The sequence below is a fragment of the Theobroma cacao genome, chromosome 9 (assembly GCF_000208745.1).
Source record: "Theobroma cacao cultivar B97-61/B2 chromosome 9, Criollo_cocoa_genome_V2, whole genome shotgun sequence".
In the NCBI taxonomy this organism is placed as follows: Eukaryota; Viridiplantae; Streptophyta; class Magnoliopsida; order Malvales; family Malvaceae; genus Theobroma; species Theobroma cacao.
The window spans coordinates 23,976,685-23,990,952 of NC_030858.1; the positions used below are offsets into that span (position 1 = coordinate 23,976,685).

The following is a 14,268-nucleotide window of genomic DNA, read 5'->3' on the forward strand; positions in this document are numbered from 1 at the left end:
TAAAACAAAGCCATCTTGCTAAATAACAAAAGCAACATGTAACACATGTAAACTCTCAAATTTCAACAAATCAAATGCTCACATTTTTGCATTTACAACCATATACCATATATGTATGTGTATATATATATATATATATATATATATAACTACTATANTACATATATACATATATGTATGTGTATATATATATATATATATATATATATCAATCATCATATACACCCTCCCATCATCATCATCATCTCATATGCAACGGCTTATGCACACTCCCACTCGCACATAGCCGGGTCAACAACGGCTTATGTGCACTCCTACTAGCACATAGTCGGGTCAGCAACGGCTTATGTGCACTCCTACTCGCACATAGTTGGGTCCACATCAACATACAAAGAAGCACCCAATGCATATTATGCATACTATCATATTTTGATAACACATAGCCCATTGTATAGCACATTTTCACAATATAAAATCACTTCATCAAAGGCTTGTTCCCAAGGTACATTTTCAAAGACAAGTTGGATAAAATCATTCACATTCCCCAAAACAAGTTTGAAATGCAAGTCCACTCACCGGTATATTGTTGAGCCTTTAGCTGACTCTAATTCCCCTAATAATCCAATTGAGATGATAGGGCTTCGTTAGAACCTAGAATCACATTAGCATAAGCAAAAGGTCAATTCACATACTATAAACCCTAAAAGCTATCTCTTAGCTAGCTTTCAATTGCCACTTTAAATGACTATCTATGTTCATTATCTAAATCACTATAAAATGAATGAACATCTTAAACAATAAAACAACTCTTAATCTAAATTACTAGCCATTATCCATAGCTAAAAATCAAGCTTAGTTCATCACTCACCCTAGGGTTCCTTTGTAGTTGAATTCTCTTCCAATAGCTTCCACACAAATGGGGTAATTCTCTCTTTCTCTCTCTAAAACACCCTATTAGCGAGAGAAAGTATGGAAATAAGATTTTTCAAGGGTTTTATGGAGAGAGAGTAGAAGAATACAAGGGTTCTAGTCATAAGGGCACAAAGGTATGAAAACTAGAGCTAAAGAGAAAAAATCATGCAAGCTCCATATCAAGCTTCCATGGAGGTTGGAAGCAACATGAAAGAGAAGAAGGAGGAAGAAGAAGAAGCTGCTAGAAAATGGGAGAAAAAGCTGCTGGAAGAAAGATATTTATAGCCAATCTTATCCATTCCACTTAAATTATCAAAATGCCACTCCACCAATTAACTTACTCTCCTCCAACCCTTTATGAAATCTTTTTACTTCTTTGACACCGGGACAAGGTCCATAATGGTCTAGATATACTCGGGTTCATGAAAACTTAAAATTTTAACTCGAGGTGAAAAATGACCATTTTGCCCCTACAGTAAAAATCATCAAAATTTTTGTTTCCTTTTCATTTTACACCTAATTTCATCATCCATTTATTCCTTAGGCCTACTTAGGCCATAATATTGTCTAAAATCTTACTTTTATGGGCTTACTAAGGAAATGATGAAATTACCCCTGATCAGGGATATTGCGTGTACTTCCCTTTACGAGTCTATAAAGGTTAAGGTCTCACAAATAACCCGACAACGACGTGAATTTGAGGATGAATTCTATTTAAGTGGGGGAGATTGTAATACCCGTACGTTGATATGAAGGCTAATAAAGCTTATCGGATGCCAATTGAGGTTAATTAGAATGTTTAAAAGTGATAAAAGGTGAAAGGAATATTCTAGAGTAAAATATTTCACAAGTGAAGAAATAATAAATAAATAATAATATTTTTATTGAGAATAAATTAACAATATAAAAAAAGTGATTCAGAACTGAATCGGAGCATAATAAGACATTTTGGGTGACAAGGAGACAAGTGGAAAATTTTAGAATAAAATAATATTTTATTAATAAAATAATATTAAAATATAATATTTTATTCAGTGTCGAAATTTTTCATGAAGAAGGAGTATATGGTCAATCTAAGTGGGGGAGAAGAAGAACGAGAAAATTTCGAAGAAAAATGACGTTAATGGGGCTAGCGTGTCTTTATTAAATAAAGCTAGTGCGAGTAAGCAAATATTTAAATATTGCAGTGATACCACGTTGAAGCGTAAACTTGACATTTTATTGGTACAAGTGTTAAGAAAGAAAAATGGAAAGAAATTAGAATTAAAAGATTGTGGGAGGATACAATTAAAAAGAGTGAAAACCTTAGAGGGCAAAATGGTAATTTTACCATTAGTTTGGACAAAGCTTCCAAAGGAAGCTTTGACTCTTCATCTTTATCACATGGCTGGTTCTTATCTTAACCAAAAGATATTTTCTTCTTCTTCCTCACCCACCCAATGCCATTTCCATTTCACCTCCATTAAAATCAATTTTTTTCTTCATTTGATTTTCTTTGTTTTCTTTTCATTTCCTTTCTTTTCTTACTTCTTTCTTCTCCTAACTTCTTGGGCACCAAACCTGCAGCTTCTAACCCCATGTTCTAGCACAACCAAACCCTAGGAGAGAGAAGGAAAAAATCTCTCTTTCTTTCCTTTATTTTCTATTTCTACTCCAGCATCATTGACACTTGAATTTTCAACTTTAAATCTCCATTTTTAAGGCTAAAAGGTATATATTTTCAACTCCTAGAATTTATGAATTTATGGGTTATATTTTCAGATTTTATTTCCTAATTTCTTCAAATTCTTTTTCTTGGAAATATTAGGTTTTTGTTGATCTTTATGCCTCTAAGCTCATCAAGGTAAAAAACCTTTAAATTGGAATAGTTGATATGATGGGTTTGAGAATTAAACTAGAATTCTAGATTAAAAATTAGGCTAGAATGTAGTTTATCAAGAGTATGCTTATTAGAATTATTAAGTTTAAATTTATGATATATTTGAAGCTATTATTGTTTTTTGGCAACTATAAGTTTTAATGGTATTTCGGGACTACTCGGATTAAGATCTTGTAGGTGCTAGTCTTGTTAGGTTGCATTGTTAAGGTGAGTGAACTTGCATTAAATTATTTTTTGGGGAAATACATATGTGTTGGGATAAAGCACTTAGATGATTTTATTTGATTTTTTTTCTCTAAATCATGCATGGGAACAAGCCCTTGATGAAACATTTTATGTTGTAAAATGTGTAATGTGATGAACCCATGTGTTCCTATATTCTGATGATATATATGTTATGCTTTGAATGATAATATTGTGTGATAATTGTAACCACGCGTGTGCGGTGTGGGAGTGCACATGCAAAAACTTGTCAGTTAAAATCCTACTACGCAAGTATACGTATCGAATAGATAGTATATTAGCAAGCAGGGTATGGATCCCACAGGAATTAATCTAAAATTTTACTAAGTACTAAAATTAGAACAATTTAATCTTATCCAAATAATCAAAATTAATTAATTAACTAAAACTAATTAACTAAAATTAAAACCAATAAGAAAAATCAAATAATAATAACTTGAAAAAATATCAAATCAAACAAGCCTAGGATTACAATATCCCTCACACTTCATCTAAATCTTACCTCTCTTTCTTAACTTATTTTAATGGGTTGAATTGCTAACCTAGAGTCCTAAATTATTTATAAGGGTCTCCCGACTCATCTTATAAAAATATCTATTTTAACCAAAACACTATATCCCTATGTGAATTGAAATTAAAACAGACTCATTAAGTTCAGGCTCTAATTTGGCTACATATGGCCTATAGGTATATCCCTATCCTATACACATATCAATTATTATGATCATATGCTATTCCAATTTTAGTTTACTCTAAGGTTGAATTGAGGGGTTTTACGAGGAATTAAACTAAATTGCATTGTTTTTAACATAAGTGCATCATGATTTATAAACTTTCCTTATCGTTTGCTTGTTCCCTTCCTATGTTCACTCACTGGGTTTATACTCATTCTTTTCAACTTCATGTTTTAGTTTTCAGGCTCAAAGGTAGTTGGATCCTAGGAAGAGGTGCTTCCTCCTATTCTTCTTACGATAGGTTTACCAGCACACCCCATGATAGTATCCACGCCCGAGTCAATCCGCTGATAGTCAAGGTCTTTTGTATGTATATATGGTTATTTAAATGTAATTCATGAGATTTGTTGTAAACACTGTATGTTTGGTTTGCATGATAATGTCGCCACAGGTTGGCAAATGATAATATTATTTTGTGAATGATATATATTCGGTTGCCATGATTTATTCTTGAGAAGAAATTATTTTTGAAAACTATGAATTAAGAACTTTAGAGGTAAATGAGGGACAGAGGGTCTAATGAACAAGTTTTTATAGAAAGGCTTGCTTGGGCCCAGTGGGCCATGCTTATTGGGTCCATGCACTGGTCATGGCTTGAAATTTGGGCTGTGACATGGTCCAATCACTTCAGCAAAAAATCCAAAGAGCACAACAAGACTCAGTGCAAATAACAAAATTTTGCATTTGATCGTCACACAAACACTAAGACCATCCAACCACAAAAGCAGTACAATGACAGTTGAAGACATGTGGTTCATGCATGATATCAAGAAGTGTACTCCAATTGATCTAGCATATTTCATTTACAAAGATATGGAATCAATAGCTAGATGAATAAAAAAATTGTCTACCTTATGGAATGGTCATCTCAAACATTTTGGCAAAGATGAAGGTTGATACCTCATTGGAGAAGCTAGTAATGGTTAAAAAAGTCAACAATCTTGATCAAGGGGCAATTGAAAAACTCGATCTTGAATATGATGCTATCAGAAATGAATGGATGAGGAGAAATATTCAACAAAAAGATAAAGATAAAAGAAAAGAAACACAAGTAGTAGGTTAGAAAGAAAAGTATGATAAAGTCCACAAAGAATTAGATTTCGACATATTTGATCTACCAATGGATCTTTCAATTCCTTATGAACCTCTTCCAAGGGCAAATGAAGGTCCATTTGGACTACCTAGTATAGAATACATACCTGAAGGTGCACATCACTTCTTCTGCGCTGAAATGGAGAACTACATTAAAAAATTTGAACAGATGATTAATCATTGCATTACTTCCTTCATCAAAATAGATAGCTGAGATAACTCTATGATATAGAGTTATTTGGGCTTAATTTTGATAATAATTTGGCTAGGTTTTTGTAGTAATACATAGAAATTAGTAGGTTTTATTTAATTATTTTAAATTAGTTATTTTAGGTGAGTCAATCTAATCTTGGTTAATTTTATGCTTAATGTGGTGTTAATATGATTAAGATAGGTTGTTATTGATTTATTTGTGCTTTTGTAGGTGTTTGAAAGAAGAATTTTAATGGAAGAAGGAGAGCAATTTCGAGGTGCAGAGTGTCAATGTACATGTTTTGGTATTTTGGCCATATCTTTCTCTACAGAGCTCCAAATGAAGTGATTCTTAAACCATTGGAAAGATAAGAGAAAGATATACAACTTTTATGTTTATCAATTTACCCAGTTCGTCTTTTAGGAGGGTCAGAATTATGTCTAAGTTGACATACTGCAGCAATCCTAGAGCAATTACGATTTCTGTTAATTAATTTGGCAAAGCTGCGACTTACATAGTTTGATAAGGAAATCCCAGCTAAAATTGACTTCTTTCTTCACCCAACTTGGCCTAACTCCAAAGCCTATAAAAACAACCTTTCGGAGAACTTAAGAAGAGAAGAAAAACACCAGATTAACAGCTGAGAGTCAAGCTACAGAGTCATTGAAGGAATTTGAAGAATTCAAGGAGATTTGAAGATCAAGAATTCATTCCTTGGTTTTTTCTATCTTTTTGTTATTCTTTTATTCTTTTGGTCTTAATGTTTATATTTTATTTGATGATGATGTATGACTTGATGGGGAACTAAATTTTTAATCTAAGATTATGATTGAACTCAATATATAGTATGAATTATTTATCTCTCTTTTGCTTATGTTTGATGGATTTAAGTTTTTTATTTTATTATGTTCTTAATGCTTCTAGTTGACTGGCCACCAATTAGATTGAATTGGAAACCTAGGTTAAACCTTAACGAAAGAGATTTAGGTAGACCTTGAATAAAATAGCATATGATTGAATACACTTGGTTGATTAGGTGGTTTGATTTGCATATAGGGTAGACATACACCTATAAGCCATACATAGCCAAAATTGGAGCACAAACTTAATGAATCTTTCTTTAATATAATTTGCATAGACATATAGTAAATTATTTGGGAAAGGTATTTTTATGAGAAACTCGACAGAGACTTATAAATTATTAAGGACTCTAGGTTAGCAACTTAATCCATTAAACTAAGTTAAGAGAGAGAGACATTAATCAGATAAAGTCTTGAGGGATATCATAATCTTAGGTCTGTTAATCACTAGAAGTAAAATTTGCTAATATATTAGTTTTAGTTTTAGTTTTTAGTTTATTAATTTAAATTTTCCTTTTTAATTTTAATTGCTTAGATAAAATTAGGGTGTGTTAATTTTAGTAGTTAACAATAAAGATTAATTCAATTGTTTGTGGGATCAACACTCTACTCATCTTTATATTATCTTTGCAATACATACACTTGTGTGAGTAAAAAATTCAACAACAAGTTTTTGGTGTTGTTGCCGGGGAATTGATTTTTAATTCTTTTTTGTTAATATTAATACCAAGCATTCTTAATTTTAATCTAGACTTTTCTTTTCTTTAATTTTTTCTTTTCTTTTTTTTTAAGGTACTTTTGGTCATTGTATGCGAAGAGCCCGAAATCTAGAAATTGTTCCTTTTGATTCAGAAATCGAAAAAAAAACTTTTCATAGACTTCGGAGGAAAAATAAAAAAGTTTCTACTCCCAGTACAACCATGGCTGATCAACAAGAGGAAGAGACCAAGCCTTTGAGGATTATGCATTCCCACAAGTACAAAATCTCCACTCTAGTATCCGAAGACCTCCTATTCAAGCCAATAATTTTGAAATTAAGCCATTAATCATTCAGATGATTTAGACTGCTATTCAGTTTGGGGGTTTGCCTAATGATTATCCAAATGCTCATATTATAAATCTCTTGGAAATCTGCGATACATTCAAGGCTAATGGTGTTACTGATGATGTCATAAGATTGAGGCTTTTCCCTTTTTCATTGAGAGATAAAGCAAAGAGTTAGTTAAATTCGCTTCCTGCTGGTTCCATTAATACTTGGGATGATTTGGCTCAAAAATTCTTAGCAAAATTCTTCTCACCTGCAAAGTCAACAAAGATGCAGAATGATATCACTTCTTTCATGCAATTTGATTCTGAATCATTAAATGAGTTTTGGGAAAGGTATAAGGATTTGATTAGAAGATGTCCTCACCATGGATTACCTAAGTGGCTGCAAGTTCAGACTTTTTATAATGGTTTACTGGGACCTTTTAGAACTACCATTGATGTTGCTGCTGGAGGTTCACTCATGAGTAAATCCATTGATGAGGCTTATGATTTGCTAGAAGAGATAGCCTCTAATAATTATCAATGGGCATCTGAAAGATTGGATACAAGAAAAATTGTTGGAATTCATGAATTAGATGTGTTGCATACTATTTCTACACAATTGGCCTCTCTCACAAAGAAAATAGATAAAATGAGTGTTAATGTTATTCAGAACTCCTTTATGATAGGTGAATTTTGTGGGGAAGGACATTCCAATGACAATTGTCCCATCTATTCTGAATCTTGTCAATTTGTTGGAAATAGGCAACAGAACAACCCCTATTCCAACCCTTATAATCCTGGTTGGACTAATCATCCTAATTTTTCATGGAATAACAACCAAGGGTCTTCATCAACGGCTAAGTCAAACTTTCCTCCTAGATTTCCATCTAGAGCTCCTATGCTAAAGAAAAAGCCTTCAATGGAGGATATGTTCATGCAATTCATGACAAAGACTGATGCATTCATAACAAAGACTGATGCCTCCATTCAAAATCAAGCAACTTCAATTAGAAATCTTGATATACAAATGGGCCAGCTTGCCAGTGCTTTAAATTCTAGACCTCAGGGTACCTTACCAAGTGATACTGAAACCAATCCAAAAAAAAAAGGTAAGGAACATTGTAAGGCAATTCATCTTCGCAATGGAAAAGAGGTAAGTAAAGCGGTAAGTAGTAAGGATTTAAATTCAAAAATTTTAATTTAATCTAATGAAAAAGAAATTGTAGTTGAAAAATTTGCTAAAAATTCAAAAGAAAAATCATAATTAAAACTACTCCCACACCCCCGCTACTTTTTCCTCAAAGATTTCAGAAAGAAAAACTTGACAAACAATTCTAGAAATTTATTGATGTGTTTAAAAAATTACATATTAATATTCGCTTTGTTGAAGCTCCAGAACAAATGCCAAGATATGTTAAATTTTTGAAAGACATCCTGTCTAAAAAGAGGAAATTGGGGAGTTTAAAACTGTTACACTTCCTGAAGAGTGCAGTGCCATTATTCAGAATAAGCTTCCACTAAAGCTTAAAGATATAGGTAGTTTTACTATTCCATGTACTATCGGTGCTCTTTGCTTTGCTAAAGCTTTATGTGATTTGGGTGCAAGTATAAATTTGATGCCATTATCCATTTATAAAAAATTGGGTTTAGAAGAGATTAAACCAACTTCTGTGACTTTACAACTTGCCGATAGATCCATCACCTATCCTTATGGTATTGTAGAAGATGTTTTGGTTAGAGTTGATAAATTTATTTTTCTAGTAGATTTTATTATTCTTGAGATGGAAAAAGATTGTGAAATACCGATCATTCTTGAAAGACCATTCTTGAGAACTGTTGGAGCTTTAATTGATGTGGAAAAAGGTGAGCTTACTTTAAGGGTTGAAGACCAACAGGTAACATTTAATTTTTTCTGGGCTTTGAAATTTTCCAATGAACATGATGAATGTTTCTCAATTAATGTGGTTGATGACATAACGAATAATGTGTTTATTGAAAATCATCAAGATCCACTAGAAACTTCTTTGAATTCTTCATTTGAAATTATTGACAAAAAAGTTCTTGAATATGTTAACCATTTCGATGTGTATTCATGTTTTCCAAGATCCCGATTTGAACCTTTGGAATTATCAATTACAACTTTACCAATCAAACCTTCCATTGAAGAACCTCCTTCACTTGAGCTCAAACCACTGCCTAATCATTTAAGGTATGCTTTTTTGGGAAATTCTTCTACACTACCAGTAATTATTTCTTCTTCTCTTTCGAATGAACAGGAAAATAAACTCATTCAAGTTTTAAGGGACTACAAAAAAGCAATTGGATGGACCATTGCAGACATCAAAGGAATTAGTCCATCAATTTGCATGCACAAAATTCTGTTAGAAGAAAATCACAAAGCAACAATTGAGCATCAACGAAGGCTGAATTCGATCATGAAAAAGGTAGTAAAGAAAGAAATGATCAAGTGGCTTGATGCTGGTATTATCAATCCTATTTCTGATAGTTCATGGGTAAGTTCAATCCAATGTGTCCCTAAAAAAGTTTGCATGATGGTAGTTTCTAATGAAAATAATGAGCTTATTCCTACTAGAATTGTAACTGGATGGAGAGTACGTATGGACTATAGAAAATTAAACAAAGCTACTAGAAAAGATCACTTTCCACTACCTTTTATTGATCAAATGCTTGATAGATTAGCAGGTAAGGATTTTTATTGCTTTTTCGATGGATATTTTGGTTATAATCAAATTGCCATTGCTCCTGAAAACTTTTGCTTTTTGTAGAATGCCTTTTGGACTTTGTAATGCTCCAACTACTTTTCAGAGATGTTTGATGTTAATTTTTTCTGATATGGTTGAAAAGTTTTTGGAAATATTTATGGATGTTTTTTCAGTTTTTAGGGATAATTTTGATGATTGTCTATTTAATCTTGCTAGAGGGCTCAAGCGTTGTGAAGAAACTAATTTAGTTTTAAATTGGGAAAAATGTCACTTTATGGTGCAAGAAGACATAGTCTTAGGCCATCGAGTCTCTAGTAAAGGTTTAGAAGTAGATAAAGCAAAAATTGAAATCATTGAAAAACTTCCATCTCTCACCTCTGTTAAGGGAATTCGTAGTTTTTTAGGACATGTTGGATTTTATAGGAGATTCATTAGAGATTTTTCTAAAATTTCTAAGCCATTGTGTAATTTGTTAGAAAAGGATACCTCTTTAAATTTTCATGATGCTTGCCATGATGCTTTTGTTGAATTGAAAAAGAGATTAATTTCTGCTCCTATTATCACTGTTCCTGAATGGAATCTTCCTTTTGAACTAATGTGTGATGCTAGTGATTATGTAGTTGGTGCAATCTTGGGCCAATGAAAAATGAAAATTTTTCATCCTATTTATTATACTAGAAGAACATTGAATGAAGCTTAAGCAAATTACACCACAACCGAAAAGAAGTTGCTTGCTATTGTTTTTGCTTTCAATAAATCTTGCTCATATCTTGTTGGTACTAAAGTTATTGTTTGCACAGATCATGCAGCTATTAAATATCTGATCGAGAAAAAAGATGCAAAACCACGCTTGATAAGATGGGTACTTTTGCTCCAAGAATTCGACTTGGAAATCCGAGATAGGAAAGGTACAGAAAATCAGGTGGTAGATCATTTATCGAGATTGGAGAATACTGAGCACACTGGGAATTCAACAGTGATCAATGAAACCTTTCTTAATGAGCAATTGTTTCATATAGAGAAGCAAAAAAATTTGGCTTGGTATGTTGATATTGTGAATTATTTAGTGAGTAATCTCTTCCTTCCTGAATTTAATTCTCAACAAAAGAAGAAATTCTTGTGTGATGTCAAATACTACATGTAGGGTGAGCCTTTTCTTTACAAGCATTGTGGAGATCCAATCATTAGAAAGTGTGTTCCTAAAGAAGAATTTGAAAATATTCTTCATCATTGTCATTCTTCTAATTATGGAGGACATTATGGAGGAAAACGAACTGCTGCAAAGGTTATACAATCAGGTTTCTATTGGCCTTCTCTTTTTAAGGATGCTCATAATTTTGTTGAAAGATGTGATAGATGTCAAAGAATGGGCAATATATCTAAGAGACATGAGATGCCTTTAAACAACATATTGGAAGTTGAAATTTTTGATGTTTGGGGAATTGATTTTATGGGTCCATGCATTCTTTCCTTCAATAATGAATACATCTTGGTTGCTGTTGATTATGTCTCTAAATGGGTTGAAGCTGTGGCATTGCCAAGAAATGACTCTAGGGTAGTGATAAACTTTCTACACAAGAACATCTTCACACGTTTTGGTGCACCTAGAGCCATAATTAGTGATGAAGGGACTCACTTCTGCAATAAAAATTTTGAAGCAATCCTAGCCAAATATGGAGTCAAGCACAAAATAGCCACTACTTATCATCCTCAAACAAGTGGCTAGGCTGAAGTGCCAAATCGAGAAATTAAAAGAATTCTGGAGAAAATTGTTTGTCCTTCCAGAAAAGATTGGTCGAAAAAGCTGGATGATGCTTTGTGGGCATATAGAACAGCATATAAAACTCCAATTGGGATGTCAACTTACAGATTGGTGTTCGAAAAAGCTTGTCATCTTCCAGTCGAACTTGAACACAAGGCATATTGGGCAATTAAAAAGCTTAATTTTGATATTAAAGCAGCCGAAAAAAAGCATCTTTTGCAACTTAATGAGATGGATGAATTTTGTCAAGAAGCTTATGAGAATGCAAGAATCTACAAAGAAAAGACAAAACGGTGGCACAACCAGAAAATCATAAACAGAAGTTTTGAACCTGGCCAACATGTTCTCCTATACAACTCTCGTTTGAAATTATTTCTTGGAAAATTGAAATCTTTTTGGTCCAGACCTTTTATTGTGATGAAAGTATATCCTCATGGAGCAGTGGAGGTAGCTGATGGTAAATCAACCTTCAAAGTAAATGGACAATGGCTAAAGCATTATTGGGGAGGCGATTTCGATCATCAAAGGTCCTCAATCACACTTATTGACGTAATTTAAATCAGAAAAAGTCAAGCTAATGACTATAAATCAAGTGCTTCTTGAGAGGCAACCCAAGCATTCTAACTTACTTTCTTTTATTTAATTTTACTTATTTTTATTTATTTCATTATTATTTACTAATTTTTTTGTTATTTTGCATGAACATGTAAAAATAATAAAAAATAAATAAAATAAAAAAAAATTTGGGGAATGGGGCAAGCCGCGGCTTCTTCTTAAATGATGGAGTGCGGGCCGTAGCGCCCATTAAGCGAGGCCACGGCCTCACAGCTCAGAGTAACAAGGGTCACGACACTCACTAAGGGTAAGTCACGGCCCCGTGTTTTGAAAAAAAAAAGGAGAGAAAAGGGTGTAGGTCGCAGCTTCCTCAAGGGGAGGCTGCGACCCAACAATGGAAAAAGACGCAGGTTGCGACGCCCATCAAGTGAGGCCGCGGGCTCACGGATAAGAGGAACGAGGGCCACAGCTCCCACTAGGGGTAGGCCATGGTGCCCTTTTTTATGGGCTTTCTGCTTTAGGCAACCCACTACTGAAAAAAAAAATTAAAAGAGAGAGAGGCCCCCCACTTTTCATCACTCCAGCTCACCTACCCCTTCCCTTTAGTACAATTTTTTGCACTTCCACTCCTCTCTTTTCAACCATTCCTCCCATCTTTCCTTTTCTCTTCCCCTTTCCCTTTCATAGTTCTTTCTCCAAGATCAAGTACCCACACTCATTATATTCTCCCCTATTGATTTTCATCACTTCTGCACTAAATATCAAGTAAGTTTCAATATTTCTTTTAGTTTTTTTTTTCTCTTTCTTTTCGTTTCTTCTTTTATTTTTAATATTGATGACTTACTTCATATTATTTAAAATTTGTGATTAATATTGATGAATCTAGAGATATTGCACTTCATTATTTTATGAGTATGGTAGATTGTTTAGATTTATGTTTTAAATTTCAAACATAAGTTGAAAGTGGAGAATATGGTATATTGTGTTTTGTTCTGTTGGTACTTTTCTTTTCTTTTGGTTAAGAATTAATTGTATGATATTCGAGACTGGCACCCAAACGATCAAGACAAAATTCCAATGGTTCGTTTGATCATACTAGATTTGTGTCAACTGATGTTGTGGCTAGACACGCAAGTTCTCTTGCAAACAAAATTGTAATACCCGAACGAGGATTGGATCAAGGGTTGATTACACACCTTGACCTTCAACCAATGGTTGATAGCCGCCATTGGCAAAAATTTTGTGCTTCACTAGCAGTTGCAAGTATCCCTCTGGTAAGAGAATTTTATGCTAATGCTATAGAAGCTACTAATAATTTTGTTTTTGTACGAAGAAAATTAGTTCCATTCTCGAGCGATGCCATCAATGAATTTTACGAAACTCTTGATATTGCAAACGATGGTTATGATCAATATGTGGCTGAGCATGAAAATTGGGATGATATCATTAATATACTTTGTGATGAGGGTGCTCAATGGCGATTTTTCAATAATGCACCAGTTTCATTCAAGAGGACTATGATGAAATCAACTTCTAAGATATGGTTATATTTTGTGGCTTCCAAATTACTTCCTACCACACATACTAGTGATGTCACAAAAGATCGAGCCATCCTCATTTATTCAATCATGATTAGATGCACAATTGATATTGGTCGCATAATTTACAAAGCCATGACTCACACTGCATAATCAAAGTGTGAAGGTTTGTGGTTCCCTTCTCTGATTATAGCTATGTGCAAACAAGCTGATGTACATTGGGATGCTAGTGAGGAGTTGTTGCACCCTAAACTGCCAATTGATCTTAATCTCATCCTCAAACAATCTCAAACTTCTACTAGGGGTAGTTCTTCTTCTACACATCATCCTCCACCCCCTCGACCAAGACACCAACAATTGTCAATGACTCAGAGAATTGAGAACCTTGAGCACCGAGTTGAGAATCTTGGGCAACAATTTGAGCAACACATGACTTATCAAATCCAATGCAATCAACATATGGATCACATGTTACCGTAGTGATTTTCTAAAGAATTCAAAGAATAATTTTCTAAAGCCATCAGATCGGGCAATGATTTTACCACAGTGGGACGGGCAAAAATCGGTGCATGAAACCAGATACATCCCGACTGACAGTGTTAAAAATGGTAGCAGGGATGTGAAAGAAGCTAACAATGGTGCAGCTCGCAACTAGAAAAAGAAAAAAATGAAACAAAAATTGATCGAACAATTGGAGGAACCCGTGCTGCATGGAGATGGTCAATGGCTTCGAACAAGTGGAGGCCCA

The 14,268-nt window shown here is 33.6% G+C and overlaps 1 pseudogene; it reads left to right on the forward strand.

Annotated features, from left to right (window-relative positions):
• On the forward strand, nucleotides 7,229–11,985 carry LOC108663269 (annotated as a pseudogene).